This window comes from Pecten maximus, chromosome 7 (genome assembly GCF_902652985.1).
Source record: "Pecten maximus chromosome 7, xPecMax1.1, whole genome shotgun sequence".
In the NCBI taxonomy this organism is placed as follows: Eukaryota; Metazoa; Mollusca; class Bivalvia; order Pectinida; family Pectinidae; genus Pecten; species Pecten maximus.
The window spans coordinates 17489841-17508039 of record NC_047021.1 but is presented as its reverse complement, the minus strand read 5'-3'; the positions used below and the strand labels follow the sequence as shown (position 1 = coordinate 17508039).

At 34.9% G+C, this 18199-nt stretch overlaps 1 protein-coding gene and 1 long non-coding RNA gene across 4 annotated transcripts in view; one reads left to right on the top strand and one right to left on the bottom strand.

Annotated features, from left to right (window-relative positions):
* Positions 1-1697: 1697 nt before the first annotated feature.
* On the bottom strand, positions 1698-7940 carry LOC117331791. 2 transcript variants are annotated; one of them, XR_004533652.1, is made up of 5 exons: positions 7792-7940; positions 6259-6309; positions 4590-4725; positions 3873-3955; positions 1698-3373 (listed from the first exon to the last, which is right to left on the bottom strand). It is a non-coding gene; the product is annotated as an uncharacterized LOC117331791 (long non-coding RNA). The 2 variants fall into 2 exon arrangements; XR_004533653.1 differs by lacking the exon at positions 6259-6309 and having other exon boundaries at positions 7792-7938.
* An 8367-nt stretch (positions 7941-16307) lies between these two features.
* The window catches only part of LOC117331786, a 69910-nt gene continuing 68018 nt past the window's right edge, over positions 16308-18199 (top strand). For both annotated transcript variants that reach the window (XM_033890669.1, XM_033890668.1), the window contains exons 1-2: positions 16308-16699; positions 17265-17364. The gene's annotated coding sequence lies outside the window, so the exon portion shown is untranslated. The remainder of the gene's footprint in view (positions 16700-17264; positions 17365-18199) is intronic.

The following is an 18199-nucleotide window of genomic DNA, read 5'->3' as shown; positions in this document are numbered from 1 at the left end:
TAAGTCTACAAAATCGAACCCTGGGGCGATCTTTTATCTACGTTAGATTCTACCTCTTGGAATTATTGAAAAAAAAAATCATATTAAACTATCAATCATATATATGATTCAAGATCATTTTTATAGCTTGACGATGATGGCTTTTATTGTCTTTTAAATGTAGAAAATATCATTAACTTATCTCATAAAGAAAATAAGTTTGTATTTTACTTCTAAAAATAGGCATTTCCAGTGACATACATATACAATTAAATGTACGTCCCTGGTATTTCATTTTATTTTCTAATATGATGATGGCACAATCACCAACAAAAATAAAACTGAGCATTCAATTTGACCAATTTTATTGGGTTTTTTGTCCATATTAATGTTATACCTTTTCCCTACAACCTGTAATGGGAAGCAGATGCTCTAAAGCTTTTTTTTATATCCATTTGTGTATATTTGAATCGCTTATTTGAAATACTTATTTTGGTAAGACAGACATATACATACATTGTATGTGTCGAAAATCTAACAGTAAAACTATCTTTCTAAGTAATTTTACATTAAAACAAAGCTAAGTCCGCTAATTTTGAACAAATATCTTTGTTTATGGAACAATGAAGTTTTATCCTATAACTAGCTAATGACTTGGCAAGAGAAGTAATCACAAAAGTAATGTTTACATTAAATAAGTTTGAAGCTAAACAGTATGCTTCCACCCACTCTGTACTATTGGCCGTAATGGCGGGGAAGAATATACATGTAATATAATTGTTTGCAAAAACAAAGATATATCATTTTAACCTAATTCCCATAATTATAAGAACCACATTATTGTATTAATTCATGCCAAAATATAAAACAATCAGATAAAAAGCAAAATGTACAGTATATACCCATTTATGTTGTTCAGAACGATAAACTTAGCCATTTTTAACGGTTAAAATCACATTAGACGAGAACTGGTATTTATCAACCTGACTTCTTTCACGTTTTCCAGATATCTTAAGCAAGATGTCATTTCATAGGAGAACATGCAACTTTTTAGCCTCATCCTTTCATGTTATTCAAATGCAAACCACATAAATTGGGAAATCATTTAATATGAACTTTGAAACAGTTCCAAATTCGCCTAACTGGCCAACTTGCAAGGTTAATAAATTTTATTGCATGAAAGCAAAGCCTATTGTTTAAGAAAATTAAATACATATACCAATTTCAATACATTTATTCTAAGCTGGTATTTTTAATAACAATCATTAGCTTCCTTAAAATACAATACAAACTTTTATGTTCAACATTTGAATGGCTTTTTTTTTAGTAATATTCACGATGAATGATTTTTTTGATGCAATAGTTCCAATATTTTTTACCTAACCTGTATTATCCATGGGCTTGTCTTGTAGCATAGTCACTAACCGCATATCCATTATTATCCCAGAATCAAATATTAAACTTCAAAGTTGGTCAAGTAAGCAATTATGGACCGAATTTAAAAATAGATTTTGGTAGATTTTTTCTTGTACAACTTACAAAATAATAATTATATATAAAAGCAAAAAGCAAAAATAAATTCTATTTCAATTATTTCCGGGTTAAAACCTAAATTGATTTGACTACTTGGCTTATTACCTGGATAATTTAAAAATGGATATATAATATAATTATGTACATACAATGGACCTGGATCCGAATAACAACTCGCCAATTCATTTCACGTTTTACATTTTTTTTAATAAATCAACATATTCAACAAAAAACATAAAACATATTTACGCAACAATAACACTCGCGCTGTAAACAAACATGATAATCTTAGATAATTTATTAAAGATAAGGTTGATATTCATGAGACACAAATGAACTGCTCCAACTTCACGTATACCAGTAATATCCGTGAATTTTTCTTACAAGAAGTCCTTCCTGAGTTTTGCCTGTGTGTGTTTTCAGCGCTACCACACGCAAAAACGATAGCCAAACATTATAAGGTACCACGTTGAGATGATGTTGCCAAGAAGCGATTCCTAATTAAGCGGTTTGGTTCATCGTTCAAGGTACGTGCTTAAATCCAGTTCGAATTTAGCATATAATTTCGGAACGCGAAATGAATAACCTGCTTTGCAGTTTCTCTCTCCACCCGTGTTAACTGAACTCATCTCACTATCTTTTTGTATTATTGCTATTTATTCTGTCGATTTCATTGTATTTTACTCTTAGGGGGAAAAAGTTTGATGATGATGACGACAACGAACTTTCGCCAGCTATTCCGGATACTGCAAATCACTAAAATCACACAACGAACTATCGCCAGCAATTCCGGAATACTGCAAATCACTAAAATCACACAACGAACTTTCGCCAGCTATTCCGGAATACTGCAAATCACTAAAATCACACAACGAACTTTCGCCAGCAATTCCGGATACTGCAAATCACTAAAATCACACAACGAACTTTCGCCAGCAATTCCGGAATACTGCAAACTACTGCTTCCGCACTAACAGTCTGTCACATGTAAATGGCAGTGATAAAATAGAACGCGGAACGAGAACTACCATCAGTCTAACCTCACGAATGACTATACTTTAAATATTAAGGTAAATACTAAAAACATAAATGTTCTAAATGACCTTTTGATTCCAATCACACAATCCATATAACTTATAAACAATATTATACATTTCTGCCACATGAAATATATTTTTTACATGTACAATTATCATTTCAATTGCAAATGCCAAACATAAGTTGATACATGTATGTAACAAGCAAATGTAACTAATGACCGTTCTTGTAGACAGCGAGATTCTATTCTCATTTAAGGCGAGCTTCAAAGGTTCTGGTCACAAGAAATATACAAATGTTGTATCTTATAAATTATTCATCTAAACGACTTATGCATTTGTTTTAGAACAAAAAACTGAAAAATAACCTTTCGCCCGATAATCACCTCTGCTAGGTATCACGCTGAGCTAGCGTGATCACAGTTTATGCATATTAGCACCACATGAGAGCTGAGTCAGTTTTAAACCATGATACACACGAGTGTCTCCACGTGGATTTTACTTTTTATATTATATCACCAACTTATTACGCAGATCCAGACGCATCGACACCATCTTAATTTAGCCACTAGCCTTTGACTGTTATAGGTAATATGTCAATGTCATCTGCCCTGGTAAACTAACCGATGTATTGCATTGTTTTGTTTTATTTTCTGCGGCGTCTGGAATCCACATACTACTTCTGTTGTCTTCATCAAAGCTCGCCATTGAACTTGTACATGTATCTGAACGTTTCACGATTCGATTGGGGGGTGGGGGTGGGTAGGGGTGATATATACACTTCGTCAAGGTGATACGCATTCCTTGAAAGTTCCGAAGTTATCCTGAAAACAGATAAACAGAAAAGTCATTAGTTAATAAATACAGAACAGATCACATGACAGTAATATGCCGTCATTCACACGAAATTGTTGCCCCAGATACCACACGTTTATTGGTGATGTCAGGGCATTTTTCGGTAATGTAACACACAGGAATGACTTTTATAATTAAAGAAACAGACAAGATTTTTTATTTGAGATAACCCCAAAAAGGCAAATATAACTATGTATTAAAATCAGAGTGTATTTGATTATGAATGTAATCTCGGCGACAGTAATTGTAATTATGAATGTAATCTCGGCGACAGTAATTGTAATTATGAATGTAATCTCGGTGACAGTAATTGTAATTATGAATGTATTCTCGGTGACAGTAATTGTAATTATGAATGTAATCTCGGTGACAGTAATTGTAATTATGAATGTAATCTCGGTGACAGTAATTGTAATTATGAATGTAATCTCGGCGACAGTAATTGTAGCAATGGTAGAGACGACCTACCTAAACAGGTCAACCACTACGGCTCAGTTTTGGATACATCACTTTGACCAACAATTATGATATCGGGGACAGCTGTTGCGCCACTGAAAAAACAACAACAACAACAAAACAATAGAAATGGGTATTGTCCGGGGACCTGCATCGTCGGATACCCACGGGTGATTGTACTACGCTTCACCTATTCTCCGGGGACCTGCATCGTCGGATACCCACGGGTGATTGTACTACGCTTCACCTATTCTCCGGGGACCTGCATCGTCGGATACCCACGGGTGATTGTACTACGCTTCACCTATTCTCCGGGGACCTGCATCGTCGGATACCCACGGGTGATTGTAGTGTAATCAACCGTGAATATCCGATGATGGGAGACCTGATAGAAAAGAAATTAGGCAAACTCGACTTTCAAACGTATATAGTCTCTAGCTAGACCGTTAGATACCACATCAATCAAACACACTAATTGGAGTATAGGATTGAAGTCCTCAATTTATGGATAGTTGTAAAACTAATCAGTTCGTATTATCTTACCCTTGTATTATAATAATAAGTGATCTAGGAACGTGTCAAGCCCCTGTGTTGACAATATATTTGCTCAAGACCAGTTAGATAATACAGTCTAGAAGTGTACAGTATAAGAATGTATACATGACCACTATGTAGGTTACATGTCATATATCCCTGTATCTAATATAAGTGGTTTCATCGTATACTTACAGGAGTTTTTGATCTGATTCCTGTAACTTCCTTTTCCTGATTTTGTTTTGAGTCCAAAAGCACAACCACGACAAGATGAAAGCGATGAGAAGGAAAATCGAGATAAAAGTAGCCAGTCGCCAAAAGTCGATAGCTTCTGAAATATAGACACACAAACAATCCACATATACAAAATAGAAGTTTACCAGGTAGAACAAAAAATAACGCAACGCAGGTATAGGCGCACAACTATATATAATAACACTTACACTAACGTAGGTATAGGCGCACAACTATATAATAACACTTACACTAACGTAGGTATAGGCGCAACACTATTATATAATAACACATACACTAACGTAGGTATAGGCGCACAACTATATATAATAACACACTAACGTAGGTATAGGCCCACAACTATCAAATAATAACACATACACGAGGGTATTTCTGGCCAGGGGCCGCGTTGGCCGAGTGGTTAAGGTGTACCGACACTTTAACACTAGCCCTCCACCACTTGGTTGCGAGTTCGAAACCTACATGGGGCAGTTGCCAGGTACTGACCGTAGGCCGGTGGTTTTTCTCCGGGTACTCCGGCTTTCCTCCACCTCCAAACCTGGCACGTCCTTAAATGACCCTGGCTGTTAATAGGACGTTAAACAAAAACAAACAAACCAAATATTTCTGGCTAGGCGATTGGCCGTAGATCGTGAGTTCGAGGCCCGGTCAGGGCACGAGTCATAAAGATGTCCTCCTTCGTCAATTGTGTTACTATATTATATATCAAATAATCAGCACAATGTATCATATACACTATGTGTTGGTGATCCGAAGATAAAGATTTGAAATTCCTGTCGTAGGTGTGCCCGCTGAATATTTGTAATATGTGTACAATTCGCATCCATGTATGTACAAATGTAAATACATTGCGATCCAGGTATTCATATCATCTAATAGACGACTTCCATAATGATCATGTCAGGATATCGGGCCGACTGTCATTCCGCCATTGAAACGTTCTTTTTAAGAACGCCGATGTGATGCAGTGGTGTAAGATGCCGGTATTTCTGACTAGGCGATTGGGTGCCGTAGATCGTGAGTTCGAGGCCCGGTCAGGGCACGAGTCATAAAGTTGTTTTCCTTCGTCAACTGTGTTACTATATATGATATATAATAGCACACATACATATATAGATGAAGCGTGGGTCGAGAATTCGTGCCAAGTACATGTGGGTAGGCGGTAGTTGTTAAATATGCCAACAATCCATTTCCCACCTCACCTTCCCAAAAAATCACACATTTTTCATTAATTCACAAATATGAAATATCTTTATTTATTAAATGGGTCCACGACGACCGTAAATATATATTAACCGATTTCATAATTAATGTATTCTACTTCAAACTAATTAGTGTTGCGGATAAAAAAAGGTGAACAAACATGTATATGGTTATCAAAATTATCTATAGTTTCATTAGTAAATTCAAGATGGCCGATGTCGAAGCTCTCTCTCATTATCACATCACTTACAGCTGCCATATATACATTTATATCTTATTAAGAAACCAAATCAATACATACCCATCATCTTATTAAGAAACCAAATCAATACATACCCATCATCTTATTAAGAAACCAAATCAATACATACCCATAATCTTATTAAGAAACCAAATCAATACATACCCATATCCAACGAAGTGTCTTTATGTTAACTAACAGCTATGTACAATGTACCTAAATTAGAGAAAAAAACAGCCTGATGTTACTGCCAACTACACCACTAATGCTACCGGAAATCCGGGGATCCCCTCTTGTTAATTTACTCCATTATGTTTAATAAAAAAATCCGCAAGACAAATTGCATACATTTTATTTTTAAACTGATAGATGTCGCCTTTCAAGATTTATTATAAATATATCACTATTTTACAAACTTGGAACAGTCTACACCGGATCTGGACATAGTCGATTCGATTAAGTAGTTAGTCTATAAGGGGGGTAAGGACAATCACACGCCGAACGCATGATACAACGTGATGTACGCTCTGTGTGTTTATAAATTATGACCTGTTTATAAATTAGGAAGCAACATTTTTACAACGTAAATCGAAAGCAATGGGCTACATATGTATCGTAAATAGAAATGTTGATGGCCATTCATGCTAATAAATTATCATGTGGTGTTAGGCAGTAAATTTACGGCATATTATTCACGTAGGTAGAAAAGATGGAGAATGTCCTGATTGATAAATGAGCATGGTACAGTACATAAGCAGATTATGTTTGATGGCCTCGCTGCTGGTTACCTAAGGTATCAAATTAGCAGGTTAAACCATGTAGTTAATTAGCAGGCTATCTTGCGTAAAAACCCACACAGGTATCAAATTAGCAGGTTAAACCATGTAGTAAATTAGCAGGCTATCTTGCGTAAAAACCCACACATGTATCAAAATAGCAGGTTAAACCATGTAGTTAATTAGCTGGCTATCTTGCATAAAAACCCGCACAGGTACTGTATAAAATAAGCATGTTAAACCATGTAGTTAATTATCAGGCTATCTTGGTAAAAACCCACACAGGTATCAAATTAGCAGGTTAAACCATGTAGTTAATTAGCTGGCTATCTTGCATAAAACCCCACACATGTATTACATTAACATGTTAAACCATGTAGTTAATTAGCAGGCTATCTTGCGTTAAAACCCATGCACAGGTATTACATAAGCAGGGAAACTGAGGTATTAAGTTAGCAGTTCTTTTATACATAGTAAAATGGTGGCCGATTATCTATCTTTGGTAGTAAATTAACGCTTATCAAAGGAAATAAATTAACAGGCTATATGAAGAAGTTTTAGTATTGTTTAATGTCCTATTTAACGGCTAAGGTCATTTAAGGGCGGATACTACAACCATTGTACATAATCACTACATGCATCATAATTATAATGCATTAAGATAGAAAGTAGTGACAACCGGTTTTGAATTCATCAACAATGATTTCGAGATGCACTTTCAATCAAAATTCATAGGAAACCCGCAGCATGTACTGCCCATCATGTACGTCGAGGCGTAATTATATTAATGCAAACATAAGTTCATATGGTGTCGACATTCTAAACCAAATTGCATCTATTGGCGCATTTGGGTAAAACAGTTAAGGGTTTAAACATGGTTATGCTGATATTTCTACTTACCTAAACTAAAATGAACGCTCACCTTATATCGGATGTCCTGAATATACACCAATTCTCTTTCGTCCCTGTCCGTCAAGTGAACCAATTAACTAAAAGTCATCTACCTTTTATAATAACGCGTAGTACAAAGTCCGAACATCGCACGGGGACCACGCGCAGACAGTGAGGTGTATCTAAAAGTTTTGGGTAAAACCGAAACTTTATATAGATCCAGCAAACCTTCCGTATGACGCCCTCACGCGAAAGAATCTACATATCCTTGAATCATGGCGAGATAATCGACAACATGACAGTCGGATTTCGAAATAACAATGAAAGAACATTGAAATACTAATTGTTTGAGAGGTTGGCCTATTAACATTTATTTTTGAATCAGATAGGCCAAATTCATTCGATAGATAGTATTTTTATAAATTAAAAACACGAATAGACTCATATGTATTTTTCTTCAGGAATAAAAGTTACTCACTTGACATTATTACCACCCTCGGAAATTTTCATCTTCTTATTTATCTTTAAAATTAAGCTTCTTGGCTTCATTCCGACAATTTTTGACGTTATAAAATTATCTTTTTTATTTGTAGGTCTTAAATAGGCATATATATATGGACTAAATGTCATTTTTTGTTAAAATAATAACAATTTATTACACTCTGTCGGAGGTGTATCATCTTTAAATGTATTTATATGTCTGTTATACAATAATTCATTTCACTCTATACACTTGCTAACTATTTCATTACGAAGGTATGTACCAAAGGCAAAAAGGTGAGCAGTAACCTTCTGAACAATATCCAGCGACATCTGTTGTCAATGACTTGATTATCACGCAAGGTGGGTGGTTCGGTTGACAGTGGTAACACATGTACACTTGTCTTTCAACTAGGCGTTCGGGGTTCGATTCCACAAAGGGTATGGGTTCATTTGCCCTACCACGTGGGTTTTCCCTGGGTACTCTGGTTTTCTCCCACAGTAAGACCCCTCGCGCGCTTCTATCCGGGCCAACAAGAGTGATTAACATAAGTTGACATAACGTGTTTGGCAATTGTTCTACAATACATAAAGTTTCGGTATAGTAGCGATGTAACTCTTTCGGTCATATAACCTGTCATCTCGATAGTTTACGTGATATTCTTGAGGAGGTTATGATTACTCTACCACAATAATGAATTGTAATATGTTCTGAATAACTATTGTTTGTGGCATTCACACATTTCTGCACGATGTTCTTATTTAATTTAGAACACCTTATTTATGACGACATAATAACTTGTACATAAAAATATTGTACATGTAAGGAATTTCCAGTTTTCTGTTCGGTGATTTTTATCGGCATGCATTGGTTAATTCAAGGATAATAGTGATCATTTTACTGGGAAAAACCTATTCACAATGGAAACCTATATCTTCTTTTGTCTTGAGTTAAATGTCAGATATAATAAGGGCAGTAATAACGCAAGCTCTATAAATATGTCTAAGGAATAACTGGACTTTGCCCCCTGATTCCAATACGGCTATATTAGATTAACACGTGACTGACACTTCATAAATGGCATTTGTGTCATAGTTGAAAATTTCACAGAAGCATGTTTCAAATAAAAAAACTTTTGTGTGGAGCCAAAGTACTTTATCATTATCTCGCTTAGAAATAGCATTTGTTTGAATATTGGAATCCGTGTTTAATAAATACGTTTATGTAGACTGTTGTGGAAACGATTCATTATGAGCTAGTTTGACAATTCACAGTGCTCTTGTCGCAGTTTAACATCATTATCTCTTTGTTTAAAATAGAGAGCTAGTGTAGTTGGAAAATCTTATTAATTATGATAACGATATATACGTTGATGTTTGTCACACCTCACCACCGACTAGCTGACCTGTACATTGTTCTCACTTCTACTAATGAGGAAGTTCAGCAGTTTGTCATTGCATGACTAAATCCTTTAAACGATTTGAGAAACTAATAATCTGTCGAACAAAGATATTTTGGCACGCATTTTGATGTTCTTCCAACCCCGCCTAAGCGAGTGTCTTTGATGAAACAGAATATCCTTATCCTTTCGGAACACCTGGTCAAATTCTACTTAGTGCTTTTTATGCATATTTGTGTAAATATGAAGGTTTATTTTGTTCATGTTTTGCCCCTCGAGCTATCAGTTATGTGCAGGTAGTCTCTTGTTGTTCTATACATATTGTACCTTCGGCCAATAGACTGATATATTTGTGGCGATTGAAAGTACGTGATTAATCAATTTAAATCTTCCATAGACCCTTTTAACAATGTGACTGTCGCCTTTAAATATAACTACATGTATATATACACGTACACTACTTAGTACATGCCTAATTATGAACGAAACTCACATCGGATATACAGCTAATTAATGTAATTAAATATATTTGCTATTCCTCACTTTGGAAGTTACTTTTCACCTGTCTACTGTTTGTACTACCCTTTCCTGGTTGTTTTCTCGGCTGATGACTTTTGTTTCGGCAAGCCTTTGCCTTTACCTTGTACTCCATGTTCTTATGAATTGTAGCACCAGCTCAGCTGTAAAGGCGTCTTTCATGTTCTTTTTAAATCATCGAATATAAATCACCCAAACTACCATATTGATCAAGTTAGTACACGCTCCCGTGGGTATTTAACAATTGTTTATGCATGTTTTCAGTATTTTTTAACCTTTTTCTTTCGAATTTTGTCGCTTTTTGTATTTATCATTCGACATATTTACACTATTCACATCTGTGTCTTTAGTACACACATTGATGATCTGTTTACAGACAGTTCTAACATGTCTACTCACCTTTAATTCCTTAAACAAAAATCATATTTTATCATTGGGACAAGAAAATGAATTGACAGAGGAAATGACTTTGAAATCTATATAAAAAATTGCGTAAATTATTACGTTGTAACAAATCCACAAAGAGCCTATACTATGAAATGGCTATGTGATGTCCAGTAGGCTTAAAAAAAAAAGTCTGTTGCCCGAAATATCTTATTTCAGATGATTCGTTATGTCTCGCTCACCTGACATTCTTTGTTTTGTTGTCAGTGTCAAAGAAATAGCGTATGGATTAACAATTGCTAGTAGTAATGCAAGGGCACTGTTTGCATCTTTTGGCTTTACGAGCATCAGCTAGAATTGCTACTGGACATCTGAATTATACCAAGAAACCAAAGACCGTAATATCTGCGGAGTTGCTGAGAATGAAGAACACATTTTCTCTCATTGTCCTCTGTATGAAATACCGAGGGGTCACTGTTTGTCTAGATACCTGATGAGTAATCGTGCAGTAGATTTTTATTTGTTGACGTCAATCCTGTCTTTTAATACTATGCAGCTTATATATATATGCATTGAACATTCTCTGAAACTCTCTAGAATGGGCTTGGGAAAGTAATAGGGCGTACTTCTATCTAATACTGTTCGTGAACTCCTTAATTATAGTTCAATGATTGTTATATTGTTTGTTGTATTTTTAAAAGGTTGCAACACAGGCGTCTGGTTAGTATTTATAGAAACAAGAACCCAGAGGGCCTTTATCACTCCCCTGGACATTTCAGTGATTATGGCAAACACCTTCTTTAAGTTATATAAAACTACTTTCTCCAGTTTGGGATCTGCCATACAGTACCATGTATTGTTGTAAACACCTTATTTAAGTAACATTTAACTTTCTGACTATATTTAAAAAAAACACATTAAATAGAAAAGCAATCAACATTAATGACCAGTGGGGCCCGCCCTTCAGGCAACCGGAGATCAGACACCCCAGCCCTTTATCAACATATTTGACTCATGTGACCTTGAAAGTAGGCCACAGCAATTCCTATTAATAAACTTGGTAGCCTTTCATCGCAGAATGCTACTGGTCCCAATATCATGACCCGAGACATACATTTCAAAAGTCCATAACACTTATAGTCAGATTGGTCCCATTGATAGAATTATTCAAGATCTTATTGATATAAAGCTCATATCATACCAAAATCAAAATTCATTTATATTTACTCACAAAGTATAAATTGCAAAGTGCAAAAATCGTTGTAACAGTTTAATCGGCCGGATTGTCGAAGTCGTCCGATATCTTGTTGATCGTACGTCATGGTATGGCAGCTGATATTGGTCCTTCGGACTAGGTGAACTAAAAGACACATTAGCTTAAGGGTTGAAACAAACGAGCGCACGCTGTTATCACTAGCCTGATCACCGGAAACGAGTGAAAAATTCGCTGATTAGTCATGATAACAAAACCTTCGTTTGTAGTATTTTATGACTGTGACGCAAACTAAAAGTGGTATTGTATTATTTATCATTATTGCCAATGTTCTATTTTTAGATTAAAGATTAAAAACCCACGCTGTGAGAGCAGTTATACTAGAGGATATGACGGCAAACAAGGTACTCTGCATGTCTAACTTTTAAGGTAAGGTATGAGTCCCTAAAGAGCGAATTTAGCTAGCAAAGGTCTTCAATACGATACTCTCCTTTTCACAAGCCAATGGTGTTCAACGTGATGCTCTCCTTTTTACAAGCCAAGGGTGATCAAAACGAAACTCTCCTTTTAAGGTTGAAATTGAAATCCTTTGTTTGCGAAAAGGAGATAATCGTATTGAACACCCTTGGCTAGCGAAGTTGCTAAAGAGCAAGCATACATACTTTGTAGTAAAGATGGAATTAGAGAATCAATTCTGATTCCAAAATCTTGTTTTGGTATACTGTTTTGAAATAAATATGATTCATAATAACATAACCATTATATCACTAAGACATTCATATTTACAAAATATCTAGAATTGCCTTTCACAGAATGCCACATCTGTGCCAAATTTAATACATGTATGCATTGTAAGCATTGTCAGACGTAAACAGTATTATCTACTGTACATTAGTAGATCACCTGGTCTACAGGGGTGATATGCTATACCATATCGTCCGTCGTCCGTATGTAATTTCTTCTTATTAACTCCCTGAATGGAATTCAAATTTAGATTTAAATTTGGTGCTTCCTTAGTTTGTTAGGATTAAAAATTGTACAAATGGTGGGGCTGCCCCCTCCCCAGGACCTAAGATACGGTGCCCAATAAGGTTAGTACAGAAAAATCTTTAAAATCCTTCGTTTCTGTTGTGTAGATAAGGTGAAAAGCTATTTGAATTTTGTACAGGCAGGAAACAAAAAGGAATGTTAAATAAACCATTGAAGCACCTATTTTAAATAGCCTGATAGTTTTTGGTCAAGTGTTCTCTAGATGATTATTTTGTGAAATAACTGGTTCCCAAGGCGCTGAAGGGGCATTGCCCAATAGGGGAAATACGAATTCCTTTGAAATCATTCTTCTATACAGATAAAGGTATTTTTTATCAAGTTCAGTGTACAGCATCATAAAGCAACAAGAATTGAATATGGTTTCACTTTAAAGTCTATTCCCCAGGAGGCAGACAGGCGAGTCCTAATAAAGGTAGTCAAGACTAGCTAGGTGAACGATACGGTCCCTCTTGGACACTTGTATGATTTTTTTCATAACCCTGTCCAAAGGTCTAGATCATTCTCACTAACAATTCATGCTGATATATAACAGCTAAAGAATTCCTGACGTTCTTGGTTAATTAATCAATAATAATATATACTGATAATGATGTATATATTGATTCCTTGACAAGCGTATATATATTGCATAATAAAACACTGCTACCTGTAACACATAATGAGTAAATATTAATCTCACCACGTCTTTATTTCAAGAGTCTATTTTTAGATTTCACGATAACGTAGTTTCCTGGAAACACTAACGTAATACCATTCTAATCAGATTTGGAAGCTGTACTTCTGTACAAGGCAGTATATTGATTGGTTACCAATTATGTCTATGTTGTACTACTCTATAAGGTGGTTACACAGATTTTCAAATATGTTATCTTGTGCCATTCTTTGAAAGGGAGACTGAAAAATAGTATATTGAAATGGATGAAGAAATATGATCCGAAATATCTGCAGTGAATGTTTTCTATCCAGACCTGAAGACGATGACGTATCTTGGGATTAGACACAGTCATACAACTAATATACGATGTGTTATATATAACACAACAAAATAATGTGTGAAGTAAGTATTTTTTTTAATTATTATTCGATCATGTGATATTTTTACATCTAATAAGCTGTACAGGACTGTAACTGTTCAATTATCCTAGATTAATATACATGCGGATATCTCGAATTGCATATGTAATATATTTTATATTGTTGTGCATCCTAATTCACACCTTCGTCTGAAAACAAAAACTGAAATGTTTGCCATACGGAGTAGGTCTATTGTAGTCATTGTAACAGTCTGTGTAATCTGGGTATAAGAGGCCTAGAGGGTCTGTATAGCTCACCTTGAAGTTGTTGGCAGACCCGCTGTTTGCACAGGCGTTTGCTTCTTCTAAGTATAAATATATATTTTTTAGCCCCTACTCCTACTGTATGTAATCCATGTCCTTTATACAGTATTAGAATAAAACAATGTCATCCCTACAAATGAAAGGGAGCCGCATTAGCTCAGTCGGTTATAGATTTCAGATTTCAGATTATTTTATTTCCTTGTGTTACAAGACACATTGGAGAGTAGACATATACATATACAATAATACAATAGTACAGAATAGTGATGGACAATCATATCATTATATCAATCAAGAATATATGTATCTTGATATAGAAGAACACATTACATGGTATATCATTAAAAAATAGCACAATGCATTACATTTACTTAAATTCATATTAAATGATAATCACAGTGTTTATGCACTGATATTTTAACATTCATTACGTTGACCACAAAATTTTCAGGATTTTTTAAAAGAAATTCTTCATACAAATCCTCGATATAAGCCCCAGGATAAAATCTATATGAACGCTGACATATTTATTAAGTATAGATAATATTCATATACATTTATCATAAATGCATAATAAAGTGATATAGTATACAATATGTTTCATTGATAATACAAGCATGATATACTAGTACTATAGAAACGGTAAATAGTGCCAATCCTTACTTTAATTATATACATATACGATTTTACATATTAGCTTTATAAGGACCACTGATTTGTAGACAGGAAGTACACTGATATATACCTTTTATCCTATAATTATACAATCTCAACCATTCGACATGTCTTTTAAACTGATATAAAATTTAAATGAAAGTACAGCTCTGGTATGTTTGTATCAACCTATCTTGAGGCAAAATTATATATAATTATTTCGGCGCTTAAAACACAAAGATATATATTTGCCTAACTTATTTAATTCTCCAATATTCCGGGTATTTAATAGAAGGATCAACTTAAAAACACTGGGACGTCTGTAATAATATGACTTAATGTACTTTTGCCTTAAATCAGTATAACAGTTGCACCTTAGAAGAAAATGAAATTCATCCTCAATATCATTAGAATTGCATACTTCACATATCCTATGATCTCTAGGACGGTTTCTATACCGTCCTTGTTCAATATTTAAATTGTGTGAACTAAGTCTAATACGTGCTATATTCTTTTGGTAAGAACTACTAATAGGTTTAATTAAATAAAATTGTAGTGTAAAATTATCGATAAGATGTCGGTATAGATAACCCTTTGGAATTGCTTGTATGTTTGATGAAAGTTCTTGACGATAAACGTCAGTCACGTAACCTCAGGTGAAGATCGAGGTGCGTGGTTCGACACATCTATCCGAATTGGTTTGTGTTTCTTGGGAGCTGTGAAGCTAATCCGAGGATTACTGATGTTTTATCGGTATTTTTAATATCTGATATTGGCCGACTAACATCAGAACTCCTGCCATAGTGAAAATGGAAAAAAAGGTCGCCTTACCCTTAAATCGGCAACTCGTATGTTTTCATCTATCTTACATCGCTGCGATGATAGGTCAGGTAACATGAACGCGGTCAATACAAATGTTCTACCGCCTTTATAAGCTCTCCTTGGTCCTTAATAAGGTGAGTTAACAAAGGTAAATCAGTTTTGATGTTTTAAATGATATATTCTGTAATAGTGTATGTCTTGACAAGGTCCGATGGAAGGCGACATGTTTTATACATTGTACTACAATATACATATTTAAATCGAGATATTGGTCCAATAGATAAACTGTATAAGATATGTTCCAATTTAAAAGGACTGATGCAAATACAGGATCATAAACATTGTCATGTCTCACGTTTTACAAAACGACTGCTACCATCACAAACCTATGTGTACGATGCATGTCTTAATAGTCACATTTTTGAATCACGACATCATATGTAAAAAAATCCTTATGGTAATTGTATGTAATCATATACATGCACGGACGCATTCATAATTCTAAAGAGCAAGATAAATATAAACGTAAACATGCCTCCTTTTAGCCTGTCTGTACTTGTAATAGGTACGCAATTGAAAAACAGTGACGCAATCGGGGGTAACTGAAGTCGTTATATGTACCATTGAAAAGCTATTCCACAATTCAACTTCACACAAAAGACATTGTATCGTATGAATATTGTTACTAAAACAGTGTTTTACACTATGTCTACCAGCTGAATTAATTTGATTATTAAGTGGTCGCAGGTTTGGCAATGACCAGCCATACTTGGCAGACCTGTTTCAGTTATAGTCCAGACATCCACCGGAAAGGAAGCAGTCTCCATGACTCCGTATCTTGCTAACCGACCTATAATGTAACATAATAGCCGTAAACATTACTATGATTCAGAGGAGCATCCTGCAGTGGGGTTGCTGGGATTTTCTTTATAAAAAGTAATAGTGAGATTAATATACAGTACCATTTCTTTATTCCCTTTTCTTTGATATTTCACAGAAACCAGCAATAATATTCCAGTCATACCGGCTAATTGATCCACCCATGGCGGCGACTCCAATAAGGTAACGACACTTTTTATTTTGTTATTTAAAATCTCTACACTTTTATCTTTAATCTCCTTGAGTGGTTGGATGACATAGAAGATAGTACTTACCTAAGGCGAGGGTTCGTTTACAAGTGTAATCATATGAGGTTACCAGGAGGACCACATGGGCTGTTTGGGGTATTCCATTTACTTAAGTTTTCAATCAGTTGATATTTGATGTCAGTTAGAGATATAGATGGGGATTTTAAATGAACAGAGTTTAGAGGACAGGCCTCATTAGCCTTACTCAAGTCCGAGATATTGAAAAGAGGCGTTTGGTCTATGGAATAAGTTATCTAAACTGCACAATAAGAAACGGGTGGTAAATTTGCTCTATCATGAAGATGATTTTTCTAAAATAAATCATGCATTATTTTCCTGTTCTAGACTGACTTTTACTTTCATTTTCTGTTATTCATTTATGACGTGTTTTTCGAGGAAATTGTAATTTATATCGCTATCGAAATAACCGTTTTTTTGTTCGCGCGTTGAGCTAGATATCTTACATTCATTACATGGGTATAACGCTATGTGTCTTTCAGAAATGGCGGGTGTATTTATAACTATTCCTTGGATTATCGGACATTGTGAACAAAGTGCGGAATTACATTACGGATGGATTATTCACATTTACAGACGCAGGTAGGCAAAACAGAAAGTAAAATATCCTAAATTACTGATTTAGACATTAGGAAGGAGAAATAATGGCGAGACTTATTTCTGTTACACAGATTTGGTTTACCAAAACATCTGGAAAGGAATTCAAATGTACATGAACAGTACTATCGATTCACTCATGGCCGTTTGAAAACAAGGTGACTAATACTACTTCTCTCATTCAGATATTGCTCTCCGGCAACCAAGTGTATTTATTTCCTGCTGTCTATATGTGTAGGGGAATGGCGTCTAAACATATCGTGAACAAACCCAACTGCTTTTAGAACGATACAACATATGCAAAGTATAACAAAATAGTCAGATCGTTCTATCAGAGAAGTAGGTTAATCATATGTAAACACCACTTACATGCATACAAAGGGAGGTAATTTGTGGATACGTTCCCGTTATGTATATTTGTTGTTCGATGTGTTGTAATATATAATATGTCACTTAATGTGTAATAGTCACCGCCATCTATATATATATATATATATATATATATATATCCAATTTTATTTAGGTATAGCCCCTTTCCACAGCCACAACCGCGCTTTACCTATAAAAATAAAATAATGGTAGTAATTTTCACTTAAAAAAAATACAACCGTACGTGTATTTCCCAGCTTATCTCAGTTGTTTTTAATGAAAAAGTCTTGAATATGCGATTTGCACGAGTCACATATTCTGTATGCATTTTGATGGCCATGAATTCTCGAAATGACGATACTGATGTATCAAAATTTCGCGACTTTTTTTTATTTATCACCCGACTGACGCGACAGACACATCGAATGTCATTGTTTAAGTAATAGTATTT